Source organism: Amblyraja radiata, chromosome 36 (assembly GCF_010909765.2).
Source record: "Amblyraja radiata isolate CabotCenter1 chromosome 36, sAmbRad1.1.pri, whole genome shotgun sequence".
Lineage (NCBI taxonomy): Eukaryota > Metazoa > Chordata > Chondrichthyes > Rajiformes > Rajidae > Amblyraja > Amblyraja radiata.
Window position 1 is genome coordinate 7,289,138 of NC_045991.1, and position 22,802 is coordinate 7,311,939.

At 44.1% G+C, this 22,802-nt stretch overlaps 1 long non-coding RNA gene across 1 annotated transcript; it reads right to left on the bottom strand.

The window, feature by feature from the left end:
* Window positions 1-283: 283 nt before the first annotated feature.
* On the bottom strand, window positions 284-21,757 carry LOC116966252. The gene is made up of 3 exons (XR_004409941.1): window positions 21,733-21,757; window positions 21,515-21,633; window positions 284-328 (listed from the first exon to the last, which is right to left on the bottom strand). It is a non-coding gene; the product is annotated as an uncharacterized LOC116966252 (long non-coding RNA).
* Window positions 21,758-22,802: the final 1,045 nt, after the last annotated feature.

Consider the following 22,802-nt stretch of genomic DNA (forward strand, 5'->3'; position numbering starts at 1 on the left):
GATGTAGGGGAGGTGAATGCAACAAACCCGCCAACCCACCCCCGCCCGATGCTCCAGACTCCAGTCTCCGGGGTCAGGTCGACCCCTCTCTTCCTCTCCACAGACTCTGCGGCGACTCCCAGCCTCCAGCACTGACTCCCCGCCACCTCCACCTCCCAGTAATGTCTCCCCGATGTGAATCCCTCCGATCCCAGCACACACTCCCAGTGTGTAAACCTCTTCCCGGTGTCAGGGAGACTCCTCTTGGTCATGGTCAGTCTCACCCTCTTCCGATCCTCAGACACCTCGAGCCGCGGATGCGCTGTTTCCACATCCAGGGTGACGGAGACTGGGGGGAGAAGCAGAGAATCAGAGAGTCCCCGGGGGTCGGGGGGAGACTCGGGCAGCGCGGCCCCGGGACCGGGGGAGAAGCCGCTCGGCCTCAGGCACAGGCGGGCGGACAACTGGAACCTTGCCCGGGGTTTCACCCACAACCACATCCGGTGGACAACAGACATCTTTCCCACAGTTTTTATCCAGGGAAGGAGAGGGGAATTTCGTGAGGTGGGGGAGGGTGGACGGGGAGGACGAGTGCGGAGAGTGAGGAGGATTGCGAGATTGCGGTGGGGATGGAGAAATGAAGCGGGCTATTCAGAAATGGAGGCAGATCGGAGCAAGAGGATATTGAGGTGAGTGGTAGTTTGAGGTTGTTAAAGAGGAGGTAGAGGTGTGGGGTGGAGTCGCCATGACCATAGTGAATGGGAGGGGGAGACATGAGCGGCCAGAGAACCTGCCCCTGTTTCTTTGAGTGGAGGGTGAGAGAGAGGGAGGGGTGGCTTGGACCATGGGAGGAAGCAGAGGTTGAATGATCGGGTGTTGGACAGAATGTGTGGAGACGTGGTTGTAGCGTCGCTGAAAGAGGGGATTCACGGGTGGATTTGATGGATGTGTACAACCAAGAGCACACTGATCTCATTGTCAACCAATATATGAACTTCACTGAGGGACTTGACAATGTTCCACATGTAAGGCTGGTCCAGAAAGTGAAGGCAGATGGGATCCAAGGCGAGCTGGTGAAATGGATCCACAATTGGCTTGGTGGTTGGAGGTAGAAGGTAGCGGTAGAAGGATGATTTTTCTGCTTGGAGGTCTGTGACTGGTGGAGTGCAGCAGAGATCGGTGCTGCAGCAGGGATATCAGATCAAGAGATGACAGGTTTATCTTGAGAGCAAGGAATTTTAAAGTGGATCTGAGTTGTAAGTTTTCTTTACACTGAGAGTGGGTGATATCTGCAACATGCTACAGAGGAGGCGGTGGTGAGATCTAATCATTATATTTGAGGCACTTATCTAGGTGAGGTGCAGAAGAATACCAATGTAATCTGGGCAAATCGATTAGTAAAGATGGGAAATAGGTGGACATGGACATGATGGGCCAAACGGCCCGACGCTGTAATGTACAACCATGGCTCTCAGCTCCAAGAGCACTGAATGACTGAGTCTCCACAGCCACCTGTGCAGGGAATTCCATAGGTTCCCCAGTCTCTGCGTGCAGTAATGTCTCCTTATCTCTGTCCTACATGTTGCAGCCCACATTCTGAGAGGGTGCCCGTTCTCCAGACCCCACAGACAGGGGAAACATCCTCCCTGCATCCAGCCCACTGAGCCCTGTAAGAACTTTGTGTTTCACTGAGATCTCCTCCTATACACCCAAATTCTAGAGTACACAGGCCTAGTCTACTCAATCTCACCCCGCACAGCAAACTCATTGTCCCAGGAACAAGTATTGTTAATCTTTGCTTCAATTCCTCTGTGTCAAGTCTGTCAATTTATCGGTACACAGGAGCATAGGAACACAAGAAAACAGGAGCAGGATTAGAATCCGCTCCTCAGGCTTGCCCCTCCATTCAATGTGATCATGGCTGATCTAAGCTGGCACCAATTCCTCTTCTGTGTGAGTTCCCCATAATCTTAAATATTGGATCTATCAAATATTTATTTGTAGCCAAGTTGCACATATCCAATAACTCAGCTTTTCACCACCACCTTGGGCACAACATGCCAGATATTCACTGCCCTCTGAGAGATGCAACTTCTACACACCGCATGAGAGGCCGCTCTGGAAGGTTGGATCTCATGGAATCCGGGGTGAATTAGCCGATGGAATACAACATTTACCAGAAGGTCGCAGACAGAGGATGTTGGTAGAGGGTCGTGTTTCAGACTGGAGACAGAGTCCACTGTTGTTCCTTATTTATATACACGATTGGGTGTGTATGTAGGTTGCACGGTTAGTCAGTTTGCAGATGGAACTAAAATTGGTAACATTGTGGAGAGTGAAGAAGGTTATCTGAGAGTAAATGGGATCCCTGTGAACTGGGCCAATGGGCTCAGGAACGGCAGGTGGGATTTATTCATGTGAAGGTGAGGTGATGCACTTTGCTGAGACAAACCAGGGCAGGACATACACAGTAAACGGGGAACTTTATAGAACTGAGAGATCTCGGGCTGCAGGTACACAGTGCCATGGAAGATGAAACAGTGACAGGCAGTGTGGTGAAGATTGTGTTTGTCACTCATGCTTTCATAGGTCAGGATATTAAATTTGACACAATATGGTTGTTAGTAAATTAGAGAGGGTGCAAAAGTATTTACGATAATTTCATCAGGTCTGAAGGGCTGGGTTATAAGGAGACGTTGTACAGGCAGGAACATTTGTCTTTGGAGCCCGTCCGGGTGTTTTTATAGCTGTGTATAAGATCTATATAAGGTACACAGATAGGGTGAATAGCCACAGTATTTCACCCAAAGCAGGAGAGTATGAACGTCTAACTCTGTGATGCTTCCCAGCTGATGGGTTTAGTGGTAGATCCAATTTCCCTTCAGTCCAAAAGACCATTAATGTTTGCATCTAGGTATTGCTTAAAGATATCAGAAACAAGAATAATGGTGAAGGTACAAGCTTTACCTGCTTTGAAGTCATCAGATGTTTCTTTGAATGCCGTGTTGAACGAAACAGGGCAATGAAACTTTTCAATCGGCAAGGCTTCATCTACCACCGACAGTGGTTTGGCTTCATCACGAACCCTGCAAATAATGAACAGCTGTTTATAAACTGAGCATTAGAAATGTTTTAAGGTGTTCCACAAAACACTTACACTGTTTCCGTCAAGACAATGTCCTACCTTCGCTTGCGACCAGCTTCCTCCTGAAAGAAATAAAACACAAATCTCAATTGACTGAGATGGACCGTCCTCATCCCGACAGCGGGAATTTCACCAAATTTCTACAACCCTCTGATAATTCCCATTTCCCAACTCTTATCACCACTGACATGCAGAGAGAAAGCGGATATTGTCGCAGAGATGTAGAACGATGGGGGAAAGCACAAGGAATGTTCATGAGAATGACGCCATAACTGAGAGGATGGAACTTAATGAAAAGACTGGGCAGGTCATGGGATTTCATCTGTAGAAGATGTCAGGAATGATGAGAGGGAATTTAATATTATCGGTGGATTTAAATGTGTGGGGATGAAATAATATCTCAAATTGAAGGGGAGACTAATAATCAAAGTTGAAATGTAACGTGGTCTTCAATAAATACCTAAAGGAATGCAGTCATGAGAACATGGACCTCACTTGCATTGGAGGGACTGAAGCCAACAGCAGAGATAAATTTAAATGCAAGCGCTGATAATTGCTCGGTTCTAAGCTTCCCCCCAGTCTAGTTTCAGTAAAAGCACTGAATCAATTAATTGTATTCTACCAAAAGCACGTCACAGATCACACACTGTACCTATCCCACCGTGGGTTCGATCCCTGCGTCTATCTGTTCAAGCCCTCTAGGCCTCGCACAGACAGAGGCACTCCAGAAGGGTACCTGGTCCTGAGCGCTCTTCCAGATGATCGGCCCTGAGCCTCGTGACCAGGGACTTTTATCTGTCCCACAAACTCGAGGGGCCGAACCACATGGGGGTTGTCTCTTAATCACCCAATTACAAATATCGATTAACCCCATACATAACAGGCATTTCCCTAACCACGGGAGAGAGACATGTGGGTCACGCTAAGGAAGGGCAAGGGGCAGAGGCAGGAACGAGGGAGTACTCCAATGTCGGTACACCTTGCAAATAAGTACTCCTGTTTGAGTACGGATGGGGGTGACAGCCTACCCGGGGGTAGCGACAGCGGACGGGCCTCCAGCACAGAGACCGGCCCTGTTGCTCCGAAAGGTAGGGGAAAAAAAGAGGGCAATTGTAATTGGGGACTCTATTGTTAGGGGGTCGGATAGGCGTTTCTGTGGACGCAGTCGGGAGACCAGGATGGTGGTCTGCCTCCCCGGTGCCAAGGTCTCGGACGTGTCTCAACGCATCCAAGATATCCTGAAATCAGAGGGAGAGGAGCCTGAGGTCGTGGTACATATTGGTACAAATGACATAGGTAAAAAAAGTGAAGAGGTCCTGAAGGGAGGATTTAGGGAGTTGGGAGGAGAGTTAAGGAAAAGGACCAAAAAGGTAACAATCTCAGGATTACTGCCTGTACCACGCGACAGTGAGAGTAGGAATGGAGCGAGGTGGAGGATAAATGCGTGGCTGAAAGACTGGTGCAGAGGGCAGGGATTCAAGTTTCTGGATCATTGGGACTTCTTTTGGGGAAGGTGGGACGTGTACAGAAAGGATGGGTTGCACTTGAACCCGAGGGGGACCAATATCCTGGCGGGGAAATTTGCAAAGGTCACTGGGGAGACTTTAAACTAGAATGGTTGGGGCGAAGGACTCAAATAGAGAAAGCTAGCAGACAGAATGGGAGGCAGGAAGCAGAAAAGGGAAGCACTCGGACACAAGAGGAGAAAGAAAAAAAAGGAAATAAACAGAGAAGAAGAGACGGGGGGTTTCTTAAATGTGCATATTTTAATGCTAGGAGCATTGTACGAAAGGTGGATGAGCTTAGAGTCTGGATAGACACCTGGAAGTATGATGTTGTGGCGATCAGTGAAACATGGTTGCAGGAGGGCTGTGATTGGAAACTAAATATTCCAGGATTTCATTGCTTCAGGTGTGATAGAATTGGAGGGGCAAGAGGTGGAGGTGTTGCATTGCTAGTCAGGGAAGATATTACAGCAGTGCTTTGGCAGGATAGATTGGAGGGCTCATCTAGGGAGGCTATTTGGGTGGAACTGAGAAGTGGGAAAGGTGTAGCAACACTTATAGGGGTGTATTATAGACCGCCAAATGGGGAACGAGAATTGGAAGAGCAAATATGTAAGGAGATAGCAGATATTAGTAGTAAGCACAAGGTAGTGATTGTGGGAGATTTCAACTTTCCACACATAGACTGGGAAACACATTCTGTAAATGGGCTGGATGGTTTGGAGTTTGTAAAATGTGTGCAGGATAGTTTTTTGCAGCAATACATAGAGGTACCTACTAGAGGAGGGGCAGTGCTGGACCTCCTGTTAGGAAATGAGACAGGACAGGTGGCGGAGGTATGCGTTGGGGAGCACTTCGGGTCCAGTGATCACAATACCGTTAGTTTCAATATAATTATGGAGAAGGTCAGAACTGGACCTAGGGTTGAGATTTTCGATTGGAGAAAGGCTAACTTTGATGAGATGCGAGATGATTTAAAAGGAGTGAACTGGGACATTTTGTTTTATGGGAAAGATGTAGAAGAGAAATGGAGGACATTTAAAGGGGAAATTTTAAGAGTACAGAATCTTTATGTTCCTGTTCGGTTGAAAGGAAACAGTAAAAATTGGAAAGAGCCCTGGTTTTCAAGGGAAATTGGACATCTTGTTCGGAAAAAGAGGGAGATCTACAATAATTATAGGCAGCATGAAGTAAATGAGGTGCTTGTGGAGTATAAGGAATGTAAAAAGAATCTTAAGAAAGAAATTAGAAAAGCTAAAAGAAGATATGAGGTTGCTTTGGCAAGTCAGGTGAAAGTAAATCCAAAGGGTTTCTACAGCTATATTAATAGCAAAAGGATAACGAGGGATAAAATTGGTCCATTGGAGAGACAGAGTGGGCAGCTATCTGCAGAGCCAAAAGAGATGGGGGAGATATTGAACAATTTCTTTTCCTCGGTATTCACCAAGGAGAAGGATATTGAACTATGTGAGGTAAGGGAAACGAGCAGTGGCTATGGATACTATTTATTTATTTATCTATCTATCTATCTATCTATTTATCTATTTATCTATTTATCTATTTATTTATTTATTTATTTATTCCGAACAAGTAAAGACATTAAAGACATTAATATTAACAAAATCGAAATTATCAAACAATTGGACATTACAATCAATATTTACAAAGCAATGAGAAGAACAAAATCAAAGTTCCAATGTCCAACTCTGTGTCTGTACAAGCTCGAAAAGGAGTGAGAAGAAGAATAACTTATTAAATCTCACCCCTTTTCCCCAACACTACTACCATATTTAAAAATCAATTCATTACTAATAATAATACTACCCTAGGCAATTTCCCATAATACCTACAGACATATATATACATACAACTATTATGTACATACAAACTTCATATCTGAAGTACCCAAACATAAGTAAACAATAGTAAAGCAAGATAAACATCAACCCCCACTTGTCAACCATCCCCTCCATCCCTGTACCCCTTGAGAATTATTTTTTTATATATCATTTAAAAATGATTCATGTTTGTGCATTGCTTCAATTCCCCGTTCAATTTATTCCACACTCCTACTCCACAAACCGAAATACAAAAGGTTTTTCTAGTCGTACGGACTTTTTGTTTCTTAAAGTTAAATATTCCTCTTAAATTGTAACCCCCCACACGCTCGTTAAATAATTTTTGAATGTTTCCAGGTAAATTTTTATTTTTGGCCCTAAACATTATCTGAGCTGTTTTGAATGTAACCAAATCTTCTAATTTTAATAATTTTGACTCTAAAAATAATGGATTCGTATGACCCAGATACTTAGCATTATGGATAATACGAATTGCTCTTTTTTGCATCATGGTTAATGAGTGTATCGAATTTTTATAGTTATTACCCCAGACTTCTGCACAATAATTTAAGTAGGGTAAAATTAATGAACAATAAAGAATACGGAGTGATTTGTAATCCAGAGCTTGCTTGGCTTTGTATAATACAGAGATACTTTTTGACAATTTTAATTTTACATGTTTAATATGTGCTTTCCAGCTTATTTTATCGTCAATTATAACCCCAAGAAATTTATTTTCATGCACTCTTTCAACTTCCACCCCATTTATCTTTATACTTACTAGTGTATTTATTCTACAATTACCAAATAACATTATTTTAGTTTTACTCAGATTTAATGAAATTTTATTCCTATCAAACCATATTTTCAATTTACCCATTTCTTTTATTATTTTATCCAATAGCTGTTTTAAATTTTCCCCAGAACAAAAAATATTTGTATCATCTGCAAACAAAACCAGCCTCAAGACATTGGACACATTACAAATATCATTTATGTACATGATAAATAATTTTGGGCCCAGCACTGACCCCTGTGGTACACCACACACAATGTCCAAGCATGTAGAATTATGACTACCCAGATTTACAAACTGTTGCCTGTTACTTAAGTAGCTTTTAATCCAGTCCAGTACTATTCCTCTAATTCCATACCTCTCCAATTTTTTAAATAAAATATCATGATTAATTGTATCAAATGCTTTTTTTATGTCAATGAATATCCCAGCTGCATATAATTTCTTATCAATGGCGTTTGTGATGTCTTCAATTAATTCTAGTATTGCAAGTGATGTTGATCTATTTGTTCTGAATCCATATTGACTTTCTGTGATTAATTTATTCTTTTCTACAAATTTGTCTAATCTATTATTAAACATTTTTTCTAATATTTTGGAAAATTGTGGGAGTAAGGAAACAGGTCTATAGTTTGTAAAATGATGCTTGTTCCCAGTTTTGTATATTGGTATTATTTTTGCTATTTTCATTTGAATTGGAAAAGTACCGGTTTGGAAGGATAAATTACAGATGAATGTTAAAGGTTTGGAGATCCCCTCAATGACCATCTTAACTAGCGACATGTCAATGTCATTGAAATCGGTAGACTTTTTATTTTTACATGTTTTGACAATATCCAACAGTTCTTTTTCTTCTACTGCCGTAAGAAACATAGAGCAGGGATTTCTCTCCACTAAATTCTCAGGAGTTTCTCCAGATGTCCCTGAATCAGGGATTTGTTTAGCCAGGTCTGGTCCAATATTTACAAAAAAATTATTAAAGCTATTAGCTATATCTTCCATATTGTAATTTTCCTTATCCTTATCAATAAAATACTTCGGGTAATTTGTTCTCCCCGGACCATTTCTGATAATGCTATTAAGTATGCTCCATATTCTTTTTATATTGTCTTTATTATCATCTAATTTCTTCTTATAATAATCTTTCTTGCTTTTTCTTATGATGTAAGTTAATTTATTTTTATACTTTTTATATTTATTTTCTGTATCTTTAGTTCTCTCTCTTATAAAATCTCTGTATAGGGCATTTTTTTACAAGCATTTTGTAATCCCTTTGTAATCCATGGACATTTAGTATATTTTGATTTTCTATTATATTCTTTAATTGGACAATTTTTATCATATAATGACTTAAACATAGCAATAAATGTTTCATAAGCACTATCAATGTCTCTTTTTTGGTATATTATATCCCAGTTTTGTGCCAATAGATCCTTTTTTAGTGCATTGATAGCTTCCTCCGATCTCACTCGTCTATATTCTATTAATTTGTTTGGTTTGTTGTTCCTGTGGATATTATCATAAACTATAAAAACTGGCAGATGGTCACTTATATCATTAATTAATAATCCACTTACTATTTTATTTTCCACATCATTATTAAATATATTGTCAATGAGTGTAGCGCAATGGGAAGTAATTCTACTCGGTCTAGTGATTTTAGGAAATAGACTCATGCTGTACATAGTATTAATAAAATCTTCTGTAAGGTTGTGTTGATTAGGATTTAGTAGGTCAATATTGAAATCTCCACATAAAAACACTGATTTACTACTTGTTGTTGAAAACATACTCTCCATCCAGCCCCTGAAGATTTCAATACTTGACCCCGGTGCCCTATATATACAACTAATGATTACATTTTTATTTCCACCATTAATTATTTCTATAGTTATACATTCATGCAGATTGTCAACCACAGTTGTCATATTATCTACTACCTTATAATTCAGAGTTGTATCCACATATAGTGCTACCCCTCCTCCCCCCTTATTTTTTCTATTGATGTAATTGAAATCATATCCGTCCATCTCAAAATCAATTCCCTTTTCCTGATTAATCCATGTTTCAGATATTGCGATGACATTGAATGGCTGTAAAATTTTTTGTAAATACTCTTTAAAACTATTGAAATTCGCATAGAGGCTCCTGCTATTAAAGTGGATAATAGATAATTTGCCTTTTGCATTAATATTCTGATTATACTGTTCCTCTGTGTAGTAGCAGCAGATATTTTTGTCGTTAGAATTAAAGTAAAAATTATTGTCCGGGTCTATATCGTATTCCAAATCCTGTAAATTGTGATCGGTACATTCAAATGGTTGTAACTTCAGTTGTTTCTTTTCGCTTATTATTTTAATTACTTGACTGCCATTTCCAGATGTAAATGACTGAATTCCTTCAGTGTATGCCATAGTTGCGTGTGTAGTTTCAAAGTACTATGAGTTTCAAAGTAAAAGAAGTACTGACACTTTTGAAAAATATAAAAGTCAATAAGTCTCCAGGTCCTGACAGGATATTCCCTAGGACATTGAGGGAAGTTAGTGTAGAAATAGCCGGGGCTATGACAGAAATATTTCAAATGTCATTAGAAACGGGAATAGTCCCCGAGGATTGGCGTACTGCGCATGTTGTTCCATTGTTTAAAAAGGGTTCTAAGAGTAAACCTAGCAATTATAGACCTGTTAGTTTGACTTCAGTGGTGGGCAAATTAATGGAAAAGATACTTAGAGATAATATATATAAGCATCTGGATAAACAGGGTCTGATTAGGAACAGGCAACATGGATTTGTGCCTGGAAGGTCATGTTTGACTAATCTTCTTGAATTTTTTGAAGAGGTTACTAGGGAAATTGACGAGGGTAAAGCAGTGGATGTTGTCTATATGGACTTTTGTAAGGCCTTTGACAAGGTTCCTCATGGAAGGTTGGTTAAGAAGGTTAAACTGTTGGGTATAAATGCAGGAATAGCAAGTAGGATTCAACAGTGGCTGAATGGGAGAAGCCAGAGGGTAATGGTGGATGGCTGTTTGTCGGGTTGGAGGCAGGTGACTAGTGGGGTGCCTCAGGTATCTGTGTTGGGTCCTTTGGTGTTTGTCATGTACATCAATGATCTGGATGAAGGGATGGTAAATTGGATTAGTAAGTATGCAGATGATACCAAGATAGGGGGTGTTGTGGATAATGAAGAGGATTTCCAAAGTCTACAGAGTGATTTAGGCCATTTGGAAAAAATGGGCTGAAAGATGGCAGATGGAGTTTAATGCTGATAAATGTGAGGTGTTACACCTTGGCAGGACAAATCAAAATAGGACGTACATGGTAAATGGTAGGGAATTGAAGAATACAGTTGAACAGAGGGATCTAGGAATAACCGTGCATAGTTCCTTGAAGGTGGAATCTCATATAGATAGGGTGGTAAAGAAAGCTTTTGGTATGCTAGACTTTATAAATCAGAGCATTGAGTATAGAAGCTGGGATGTAATGTTAAAATTGTACAAGGCATTGGTGAGACCAAATCTGGAGTATGGTGTACAATTTTGGTCGCCCAATTATAGGAAGGATGTCAACAAAATAGAGAGAGTACAGAGGAGATTTACTAGAATGTTGCCTGGGTTTCAACAACTAAGTTACAGAGAAAGGTTGAATAAGTTAGGTCTTTATTCTCTGGAGCGCAGAAGGTTAAGGGGGGACTTGATAGAGGTCTTTAAAATGATGAGAGGGATAGACAGAGTTGATGTGGACAAGCTTTTCCCTTTGAGAATAGGGAAGATTCAAACAAGAGGACATGACTTCAGAATTAAAGGACAGAAGTTTAGGGGTAACATGAGGGGGAACTTCTTTACTCAGAGAGTGGTACCTGTGTGGAATGAGCTTCCAGTGGAAGTGGTGACGGCAGGTTCGTTGGTATCATTTAAAAATAAATTGGATAGGCATATGGATGAGAAGGGAATGGAGGGTTATGGTATGAGTGCACGCAGGTGGGACTAAGGGAAAAAAGTTGTTCGGCACGGACTTGAAGGGCCGAGATGGCCTGTTTCCGTGCTGTAATTGTTATATGTTATATGGTTAACCCAATGATGCAACAATTCAGTACATTGTATTCACAACCGACTTCAAGATGAAGTCAACTTGGAAACATTTACCCCGATGAACAGAACTCTCAGACAAGGCTCAACACCTCATCCAATCAACACTTAGCAGAGTCAGACTCTGCAACATTATTTACAAGCTATTTACAAGGTGTATGTCTGGTTTGCAGCCATCCAATCCATTCTATGCATTTTGTACCAGATTGACAGGATTTGCAAGGCTTCCCATTCTTTGCTTGCAAATTGTATCTAAGTTCCAGACTTCCTGGCATCTCTCGCAGCCAGTCCCAGAGAGCAATTCCAATTTGACCAAATCTCCCAGCAAACCCTGAAACTTAACCCCATTTTGAAGTCCTGGCTGGTCCAATTTAGCCAGGATTAACAGTGGGGTAAACACATTAGGGCTCATGGAATTTGGGATATAGTTACCGGGTGTGGAGAATAGATAGGAGGGATGATGAGTGGAGCAGAAATCTTGACTGGATAGGATGGGCCAAATGGCCTGTCTATGATGTTAAATGGGATGTCATTCTATGGTGAAACAAGGTGGACAAAACAAACAGAGCAAATTCCCTCAAGGTGACCACCCACTGCTGATGGGAACTGGATATAGATGATGTGTGCGCCACATTTTAGATTTCAATGTTAATCCCCACAATGTGGTCATGGCTGATCTAGCCCAGGACTGAACTCCTCCTCTTTGCCCCATTCCCTTCAATTACAATCCCCCGAATTTTCAAAAATGTATCTGCCTCTGGTTTAAATAAGTCTTACATAGAAACATAGAAATTAGGTGCAGGAGTAGGCCATTCGGCCCTTCGAGCCTGCACCGCCATTCAATATGATCATGGCTGATCATCCAACTCAGTATCCCGTACCTGCCTTCTCTCCATACCCTCTGATCCCTTTAGCCACAAGGGCCACATCTAACTCCCTCTTAAATATAGCCAATGAACTGTGTGGCCTCAACTACCCTCTGTGGCAGAGTTCCACAGAAAAGGTTTTCTCATCTCGGTTTTAAAGGATTTCCCCCTTATCCTTAAGCTGTGACCCCTCTCAGAGTCTCTTGGTTGGAGAATCCCAGAGATTTACTGCCCTCTGTCCATTCGTGGTCCTTGGGATCAGATATAGGATCACCCGTCGTTGTTCCAAACGCTACAGAATACAAACACCTCTCTACATTCCGGCCAGGCATTCCTGAGATCCCATAGATTATACGGGAGGCCAATTAGTTTGGGAACAACAACAGCTGGAATAGAGTGAACATTTACCCAGTTCTCAATTACTGGTAAATGCAGCATTTATTTCTGAAATGTCACCCACCATTTTGTGACTGCACTTTCACTTCACCAAACTGTAGTGTAACCCCTCACCTTCAGAAACACCACACTGTCTTTTTGATCCATCTGTTGCTGCAACTTTAAGAGTTCCTCCTGAATGGATTCTAAATTCTCTTGAATGTTTCCAAGATTTGTCTCCATTGTATTTAGAATCTTCCTCTCTTCCTCCCGGATATCTGCCAGTGTGCGCTGCTCTTTCTCAGTGAGAATCTGGTGCAGTTCAGCATACTGGGATGTGATCTTGGACTGAAGGTTGTGTGACTGTTCCTATGAAATAAAAGGTGAAGATTAATATATAATGTCACTGGTTGTGTTTCCTCACGACTTTAACGGTGACATTTGGCCTGTGCATGTTTTATTAGCTTTGGCATTTCAATAGTTTGTCTAATGTAGACAAAAATGCTGGAGGAACTCAGCGGGTGATGCTTGAGACCCTTCTTCAGACTTCACGAAATGTCGTGAGGGTAATGTTATAACCCATCAATCCTCTACCCCCAATACAATTCCCTGCTGCCTGTTCCTTTTCACGTGCCCATTAATTGCCATTTATCCATCCACCACCCACTTTCCCAGGGATTATAACAGTCACCGATTGACCATTGAACCAGCGTGTATTGGGGACGTGGAAGGAATCCGACGCGGTCACAGGGAGAAGGCATGAACCACACGGGCAGCACCCGAGGTCAGGATCGAACCCGCTCACCAGAACTAGGAGACAGCAGCACTACTTGTGTCACTGCGCTGCCCTATTATTACACGCATCACAGGGATCAAATCTAATCAAGATCAGGAAATCGAAACTTAAAAGCCTCACCAGAACTCCAGACATCTTCTGTTTCTGTTGCTGCTCCATTCGCTGGATCCCTGATTTCTTTTTTGTAAGAGACTGGATGGAAGATTTCGTCTGATCCTGGGATTGTGATTGAAAATCAGAGAATAAAAGTGTTAGATTATAAAGACCGAATTAAACAATGATGCGATCAAAATTTGTTTGCTTTTACCTTGCAGGTTTCAACAGCTTCTTTAACCGGCATGAAGCTGTGAGACTTGTGTTCCCGCCCAGCTGCACAAATCACACAGATCAGCTTCTTGTCAGTTTCACAAAACAGCTTCAGTTCTTCCTGATGTTCCTCGCACTGAAGTTTACTTTCCTTCTCTGTCCGATTCAGGCTCAGTGTTCGAGCTTTCTCAGACAGTCTCGCCAAGGCCCGACTCACCCTGAGGGTGCGGTCTGTAAACTCCTCTCTACATTCCGGGCAGGAGTTATTCCCCTCCCTGTCCCAACTCTGTGTGATACAGGAGCGGCAGAAGTAGTGCCCACACTCCAGTGATACCGGATCGGTGAAGAAATCCAGGCAGATGGGACAAACTGCCTCCTCGGTCCAACTCTCGACCGGGTCTTTCGCAGCCATTTTAACCTCCACTTCCTGGTTCAAAACGCATTCCCATTCGCTGAAACTGCTGACGCCCTGCAGTAATTAATTGGAGCGCCGGAGGCTGAAGTTCATGGGATCAAGAGGTGAATGGATAGGGTGAATGCACAGTCTTTTACCCGGAGTAGTGGAGTCGAGAACTAGAGGACACAGGTTTGTGGTGAGAGGTGCAAGATTTAATCGGAACCTGAGGAACAATATTTCCACACAGAAGGTCGTGGGGAAATGGAACAAGCTGCCAGAGGAGGTAAGTCAGGCTGGACAACAACGTGTGGACGGGCTTTAGGACCCGGGGGAGCCCGGAGCTGTGGAACAATCAATGAAAGGGGCGGGGCAAGGCTGAGGGGAGGCGGAGCTCAGCCCCGTCAATCACAGCCCTGACCAGAAAGCCGATGTCATTTGTAATCAGCTTCGGGTAAATTTCATTCCCTTAAACTAAAGTTGTTCCAGTTAAATGGGTGATTGGAACATGAGTCTGACCATAAAATGCCAACAAAAATACAGAAAGCGTTGTCGGCATTCAGCAGGTCGGGCAGTGTACAGTATCTGGAGAGGGAAGGGTTAATATTTCTGAGGTAATATGGAGCAGCAGATTGAACCACTGCCTCACGGGGCCAGAGACCCGGGTTCGATCCTGACCATGTTCACTGTTCGCAGCGTGCACATTCTCCCTGTGACCGCGTGGGTTTCCTCCGGGTGCTCCGGTTTTCTCCCACATTCAAAAGACATGCGGGTTTGTAGGGTAATTGGCCCTCTGTAAATTGCCCCAAGTATGTTGGGAGTGAACGGGAAGGTGGGATAACAGAGACCAAGTGATTGGTGACTAATTAGTGATCGATGGTCGATGTGGACTCGGTGGGCCGAAGGGCCTACTTCCATGCTGTATCTCTAAAGTAAAGTAAGCTCCACTGGTCAGAAAATCAACCTTGCACTGCCGCTCAACAGAGAAAACAAGACGTCATCAATACTGCACAGGAACAGGCCCTTCAACACACAATGTCTAGCTTATGGAAGGATCATTCAGAAGCCTGATAACAGAGGGAAGGAGGCTGTTCCTGAGACTGGTAAGATTCTGTACCTTCTGCCCGACAAGAACAGTGAGAAGAAGGAATGGCCGGGGTAGAACATGTATTTGATTATGTTGGCTGCTTTTCCATGATGAGGGATGATCTTAGAAGAGATGTAAAAAAATCATGAGAGGAACAGATCGGGTAGTCGCACAGAGCCCCTTGCCCAGAGGAGGGGCATCAAGTACCAGAGGACATAGGGTTAAGGTGAAGGTGGAAAGGTTTAATAGAAACCTGAGGGGTAACTTTGTTCACACAATGGTGGTAGGTGTATGGAATGAGCTGCTGGAGGAGGTATATGAGGCGGGCACTATCGTAACGTTTCAGAAGCATTTAGACAGGTACATTGATAGGACAGGTTAGAGGTATGGGGGCCAAACGCAGGCAGTACAGGTCGGTTCAAGAATCTAATGGTTGTGGGTAAGGAGCTGAGAATGGGAGCTCTAATGAACCTGTCGGTTTTGTTGAGGGCCACATAGAACCAGAACAGTTCCTTCAGCCCACATCAGACTGCAATGCCTCCTCCGTATGTGCCTCGACCACCACTCCAGCGGCGCGTTCCAGGCACCCACCACCCTGTGTGATAAAACATGCCCCGCACATCTCCTTGAAAGATCCCCTACTGTGCTAAAATCTATGGCGTCCCGTCATTGACATTTCCACGCTGGGAAAATAGCCCTGAATCATTTCAAGCCGAGAGCAACCGGGCGGGGGCAGCCGAGAACAAAGGGGGAGCCGGCGCGGGTGGTGCCTGCTACCTGGTGCGGCGGGGCCTGGTTCGCCGCTGCGGGGAAATATAGACTGTTCCATGAACTTCTCGCAACCTAGTCGGCGCCCACTTTACCGCCCAGGTCAGATCTGTATTTTACCGGATTGCTGGCAAAAACAAGGCATTTCACTGATCCGAGGTACATTGAACAATAGAGTATGATTGTTTGAGAAAGAACTGCAGATGCTGGAAAAATCGAAGGTAGACAAAAATGCTGGAGAAACTCAGCGGGTGAGGCAGCATCTCTGGAGAGAAGGAATGGTTGACGTTTAGGGTCGAGACCCCTTCTTCATTACAGTGCCTGGTATTGAAGTGATGTTATTGTGTCTGGTATTGAAGTGATGTTATCACCATTCTTCAGACTGGTATGGGGGTGGGGGAGGGGGGGGGGAAGAAGAAAGGAAGAGGCGGAGACAGTGGTATGTGAGAGAGCTTGGAAGGGGAGAGGCCAGCAAGGACTACCTGAAATTGGAGAAGTCAATGTTCATACCGCTGGGGTGCAAACTACGCAAGTGAAATATGAGGTGCTGCTCCTCCAATTTGCGGTGGGACTCACTCTGGCCATGGAGGAGGCGAGGTCTGTATTTTACCGGATTGCATGCAAAAGAAAATAATCCCACAGTCACGAGGTACACGTGACAATAGAGTATAATTGAATCATTGAATTCAAGTTTACACATGAGATTATTAAATAAAAATCGAGCGTATAAGAAGGAACTGCAGATAGACACAAAAAGCTGGAGTAACTCAGCGGGACAAGCATCATCTCTGGAGAGATGGAATGGGTGACGTTTCGGGACGAGGCCCCTTCTTCATTGCAGTGTCTGGTATTGAAGTGATGTTATTGTGCAGAGTCTGAGACCAAGCGTAGGCTTGGCGATCGTTTCGCCGACCACCTCGGCTCGGTCCGCATTAACCAACCTGACCTCCCGGTGGCTCAGCACTTCAACTCCACCTCCTATTCCGTATCCGACCTCTCTGTCCTGGGTCTCCTCCATGGCCAGAGCGAGCACCAGCGGAAATTGGAGGAGCAGCACCTCATATTCCGCTTGGGGAGTCTGCATCCTGGGGGCATGAACATTGAATGCTCCCAATTCTGTTAGCCCTTGCTGTCTCCTCCCCTTCCTATTTCTCCCTCAGCCTTCGGGCTCCTCCTCCTCCCTTTTCCTTTCTTCTCCCCGCACCCCACCCACCATCAGAGTAAAGAAGGGTTTCGGCCCGAAACGTTGGCTATTTCCTTCGCTCATTAGAGATGCTGCTGCATCCGCTGAGTTTCTCCAGCTTTTTTGTGTACAGACAAATTACAACCTTTGCACGCGTTTTAACGTTTTCCCACGAGTACTCTCTGGAACGATAGGTGATGAATGTACAGAAGTCGAAGTCACCGCATGAATAAATAACACTATTAAATGTACAGATACTGACCATGTGTGAATGAATAGCTTGCACGGTTGTTTGTTTTTTTGTCTGTCTCTGGGTCTATAACTCAGCGGAACAGGTCAGGCATGGAAATAGCCAATGGAGAGGTTGAGAAGGAGTTTCTTCCCAGAGGCCATTCGGACTGTAAACTCCTATCTTACCAGGGACTAACTTTACTGAACGTTTTTCCTTCCAATATTTAATATGTAAAATAATATGTGTGTGTTTATGATTGTGTTTATAGTTTGTTTGGTTGTTTGTCTTTTTGCACAAAGTCCGCGAGCATTTGCCACTTTTCATTTCACTGCACATCTCTGGGTCTGTGTATGTGACGAATAAACTTGACTTGACTTGAGATCCCTGGAGAGAAGGGATGGCGCGGGCCAATCACGCGGTCAGCGGGGGGGGGGGCGGGCTATCCTGGTCTGGGCCGACCAATCACGCGTCAGTGGGCGGGACATGGTGATCTGGACCGACCAATCACGCGACAGTGGGCGGGCCATCATGATCTCAGCCGGCCAATCACGCATCCGGGGGCGGATCATAGTGATCTGGACCGACCAATCACGCTTAAGGGGGCGGGCCATCCAGATCTGGGCCGACCAATCACGCGTCAGCGGGCGGGCCATCGTGATCACGGGCGGCCAATCACGCATCCGGGGGCGGGACATGGTGATCTGGACCGGCCAATCACGCGTCAGTGGGCGGCCCGGTGACGTCAGAGAGAACAAATGATTTTGTGAATGGAGCTTTAACTGGAGCGCGCTCATGAGTGACGGCAGGTTAACGAGGCAGTGTTTACGAGGCCTGTCCCACCTGTATGCGACTGACTCCATGCGGCAGCAAAGATCCCATCTCGGAGCTATAGGATCTTTGGTGAATGTTATTTGTTTAAGAAGGAACTGCAGATGCTGGAAAATCGAAGGTAGACAAAAATGCTGGAGAAACGCAGCGGGTGCAGCAGCATCTAGGCAGCGAAGGAAATGGGCAAGGTTTCAGGCCGAAACCCTTCTTCAGACTGGTGGGGGGCGGGGAGAATAGCGGATAAAGGAGGAGGAGACAGTCAGAGGGCTGAAGGAGAGGTAGGAAGGGGAGGAGACAGCAAGGGCTAACAAAATTGGGAGAATTCAATGTGCGTGCCCCCATCAAGCAATGTTACAAATTTTTGAGATTTTTAAAATCAAGTCTGCAATTTATCCCAACAGATAAAGCAAAAAAAGAAGTTTAATTTGTCACCTAATTCACTTTCATATCTTCAGTATTAAAAAAAGTCATAGAAACATAGACATAGAAAATAGGTGCAGGAGTAGGCCATTCGGCCCTTCGAGCCTGCACCGCCATTCGATATGATCATGGTGATCATCCAACTCAGTATCCCATCCCTGCCTTCTCTCCATACCCCCCTGATCCCTTTAGCCACAAGGGCCATATCTTAAATATAGCCAATGAACTGGCCTCAACTACCTTCTGTGGCAGAGAATTCTACAGATTCACCAGTCTCTGCGTAAAAAATGATTTTCTCATCTCGGTCCTAAAAGACTTCCCTCTTATCCTTAAACTGTGACCACTAGTTCTGGACTTCCCCAACATCGGGAATAATCTTCCTGCATCTAGCCTGTCCAACCCCTTAAGAATTTTGTAAGTTTCTATAAGAATATGTGGCCATTTTCATACTCGGAAATTAGCATCTTGTTCCCTATTGCTTTTCCATTGACTTAACACAAAAGCTGTGATCGAGGACAGTCAAATGGCCATAACTTTCTTAAAAATTAAGAGAACTAAAATAAATGTTCAGTTATTATAGATTGAAGCATTCTGAAACAAATATGAAACAATCTTACTTAGATGACTTGAAATTAAAGCATATAATTAGTTAGTTACCTAATTCTAGCTAATTACAAAATTCAATTACCAGATCTAAACATCTATCAATTTCTTACGAATAGATTAACATTTTTAGTTACGGAGGGTGCGGTCTTTGCGGAAGGCAGACATGTGGGGAGATGGGAAGATGGGGCCAGTGGTGAGGTCACGTTGGAGGTGGTGAAACTGACAGAGTTGTAGACTGTCACGCTGGTGAGTTCCCTGCCAGCCCTCTGCTGTTTTTCAGTCCTCCGAGCGCTGCGGTCCTCGCTCTGGTCCACGACGCCGGCAGCCTAGCTTGGGCCCGGTGCCCGATGGGGAGGCTTGTGCTCCATGACCGGTAGCTGCTGCCTCTACCCCCTCCCCCTCCCTCTCTACCCCCTCCCCGTGGCAGAGAAAGCGAGAGAGGTGGGGGGGAAGAGGGGAGGGGGGGGTGGAGGAACTGGGGAGAGAGGGGGTGGAGAGGGGGTGGGGGGGGTGGGGTGTGGATGCCTTGTGCCTATCAAACCCTCAACTCCCCCCAGTTAGGCAATTCAGGGACTATTTGGGGAATCTGGTAGGACCAAGGCAATGGGTGATTTTGTATTTCCAAGGCTGTAATTGACCATCTAAACCTGGTTTTAACTGGTATCTTTAATATCTAGGCTAGCCTAGATGGGTCCAAGGGTCCATTTAGGGTGTCTGGTAGACCCAAGGCAGCAGATAATTGTTCATTTATAGGTCATAGGTCAGCAGATAGGGTCATTTTATACCCCCCCCCCCCCTCCCCCTTGGTGTGATAGATCATTTAAACTTGGTTTTAGCCTCAGGGTTTCGGCCCGAAACGTTGCCTATTTCCTTCCCTCCATAGATGCTGCTGCACCCGCTGCGTTTCTCCAGCATTTTTGTGTCCCTTCGATTTTCCAGCATCTGCAGTTCCATCTTAAACACTTCTTAACCACTTACAATATTGTAGGTTTGTAGATTAATACAACATACACTTAATACCCTGATGTTGAATTTGGATAATTCGCATCACCAGTAACATTCACAAGAACTGAATAGAAAGATTTATATGAATTCTGTGCTTGGTGCTTCTAATACTACAATTGAAATAAACCCAAATCACTTCGCACTGTATAGCATCTTTTTAAACTCCTTTTGTGTGTTCCTGTCTACAAATTGACTCCTGCATTTCAGTTGCCATTCGTGGCTGCTCTTCAAAGAGACTTATGCCCCTGTCCCACTTAGGAAACCTGAACGGAAACCTCTGGAGACTTTGCCCAAGGTTTCCGTGCGGTTCCCGGAGGTTTTTGTCAGTCTCCCTACCTGCAACCTCCGGCAACCACCTGCAACCTCCGGTATTGATATCCCTGCATGACAATAAGGTTTCGATGATCGAGCCTATATCCTTCTGCAGACTTTGACAGACTACCTTGCTATCCCCAACATTACCCATTCTCCACAAACTTAGTAGTCACACCTCCTACATTCACATCAAAGCCATGAAAACATAAAATGAACAGCAATGGTTGTTAATACCTGGAATATTTTGCCATAGGAGGTGGTGAAATCAGATGTAACCACTATATTTAAGAGGCATTGCGATTTGGCAAACGAGGTGTAGAATAAGGTACACAAAAATGTTGGAGAAACTCAGCGGGTGCAGCAGCATCTATGGAGCGAAGGAAATAGGCAACGTTTCGGGCCGAAAACCCTTCTTCAGACTAATATGGTTCTAATGTGGGCAAATGGGATTTGTGTGGCTGGGGAAAAGGGTGGACATGGAGGTGATGGGCCCAATGGCCTGATTCTGTAATGTACAACCATGGCTCTCTGGCTCCAAGAGCACTGAATGACTGATTATGCACAGCCACCGGGTGTGCAGTGAATTCTAAAGGTTGCCTAGTCTCAGCATGCAGTAATGTCTTCTTGTCTCTGTCCTAAATGGTGCAGCTCACATTCAGAGGGTTTCCGCTGGCTCCAGACCCCCTCAGACAGGGGAAACATCCTCCCTGCATCCAGCCCACTGAGCCGTGTAAGGACTTTGTGTTTCACTGAATTCTCCTCTAATACACCTGAACCCTCGAGTACACAGGCCTAGTCTACGCAATTTCACCCAGCACAGCAAACCCATTCTCCCAGGAACAAGGATCTGTTCAAATGCAAACAATCTTTGCTTTGTCTTTGTGATACTTCCCCCCAGAGTCCATTAATACCATTAATCTTCACATATAAGTATTGCATAAAGATGTCTTAAAAAAGATCAATGGAAAAGGTATCAGTTTTACCTCGTTTGATGATATCAGATGTTTCGCTCAATGCTATGTTGTAGAAAAGGGTGCGATCATACTTTTCAATGGGCAACGCGCTATCTACCACCAACATTGGTTTGGTTTCATCAATAACCCTGCAAATATTTAACAGCTGGTTAGAAACTGAGCATTAGCTGTTTTTTTTGAGCGGTACTGTAAAAACGTACATTGTTTCAGTCAAACGCATGTCCTACCTGCTCTTGCGACCAGCTTCCTCCTGAAATAAATAAAAACACAAATCTCAATAGACTGAGATGGATCGTCATGATCCCGACGGCGGGTATTTCACTAGATTGCTACAAAATACCCTCTGAGAATTCCCAACGCTTTGTCGCTGTCACACAGACAGTAAGTGGATATTGTCGTAGAGACATCGAACACGGGGGAGAGAGTATTAGGAATGTCGATGAAAATAACTGCGAGTATGCAACTTACGAGTAAGACCGGGCAGGTCGTGGGATTTTATCTGGAGAAGGGAGGACAAAATGGAGATACAAGGGAAAGAGAGTAAAAGAAAAGAGAAGACACCAGAATTAACGGGGCAGAACGCCCAGGAAGGGATAGGGGAGTAAAGCCAAGTGAAATGGGCATCAATGTGAATGGTGCGGGGAGTAATGGATTAAAAGTTTTATCTATGACAAGGACGCTGCTGACAACCTTCTACCGCTGCACCACAGAGCATATTAACGTATGGCATCTCTGTGTGGTATCTCAGCTGCACGGAGGCGGAGAGGAGCGTCTTCCACAGAGTGCAGAAGATTATTGGGACACTGCTACCAGCCTTGGAGGGCATCTACCACACACGGTGCCTCAGGAAGGCCGTCAGCATCCATAAAGACTCCTCACACCGCTGTAACGGACTGTTCGAACTACTTCTCTCCGGCAAACGTTACAAGGCCTTCTACGCCCGAACCTCCAGACTCAGGAACAGCTTCATTCCCAGAGCTATAGCGACTCTGAACCAGCCCTGCTGAGTGCCCCCCATCCCCCCTGGACTGTCTCCCTCGGATGGTCACGTCGCACAGACACATCTGCACTTTAGTCTGTTTGAACTGTTTTGACTATTTTCTATTCTTTTACAAACCATGTTCTCGGGATATCTAAATTGTATTAGTTATTCAAGTTATGACATCGGATGGAAGCTGCATACCAAATCTAGTTGTGCTTATGTGCAATGACAATAAAATATATTATTATTATTATTATTATTATGAATGCACGAAGTATAAGAAATAAAGTGGATGAGCTTGAGGCTCAGTTAGAA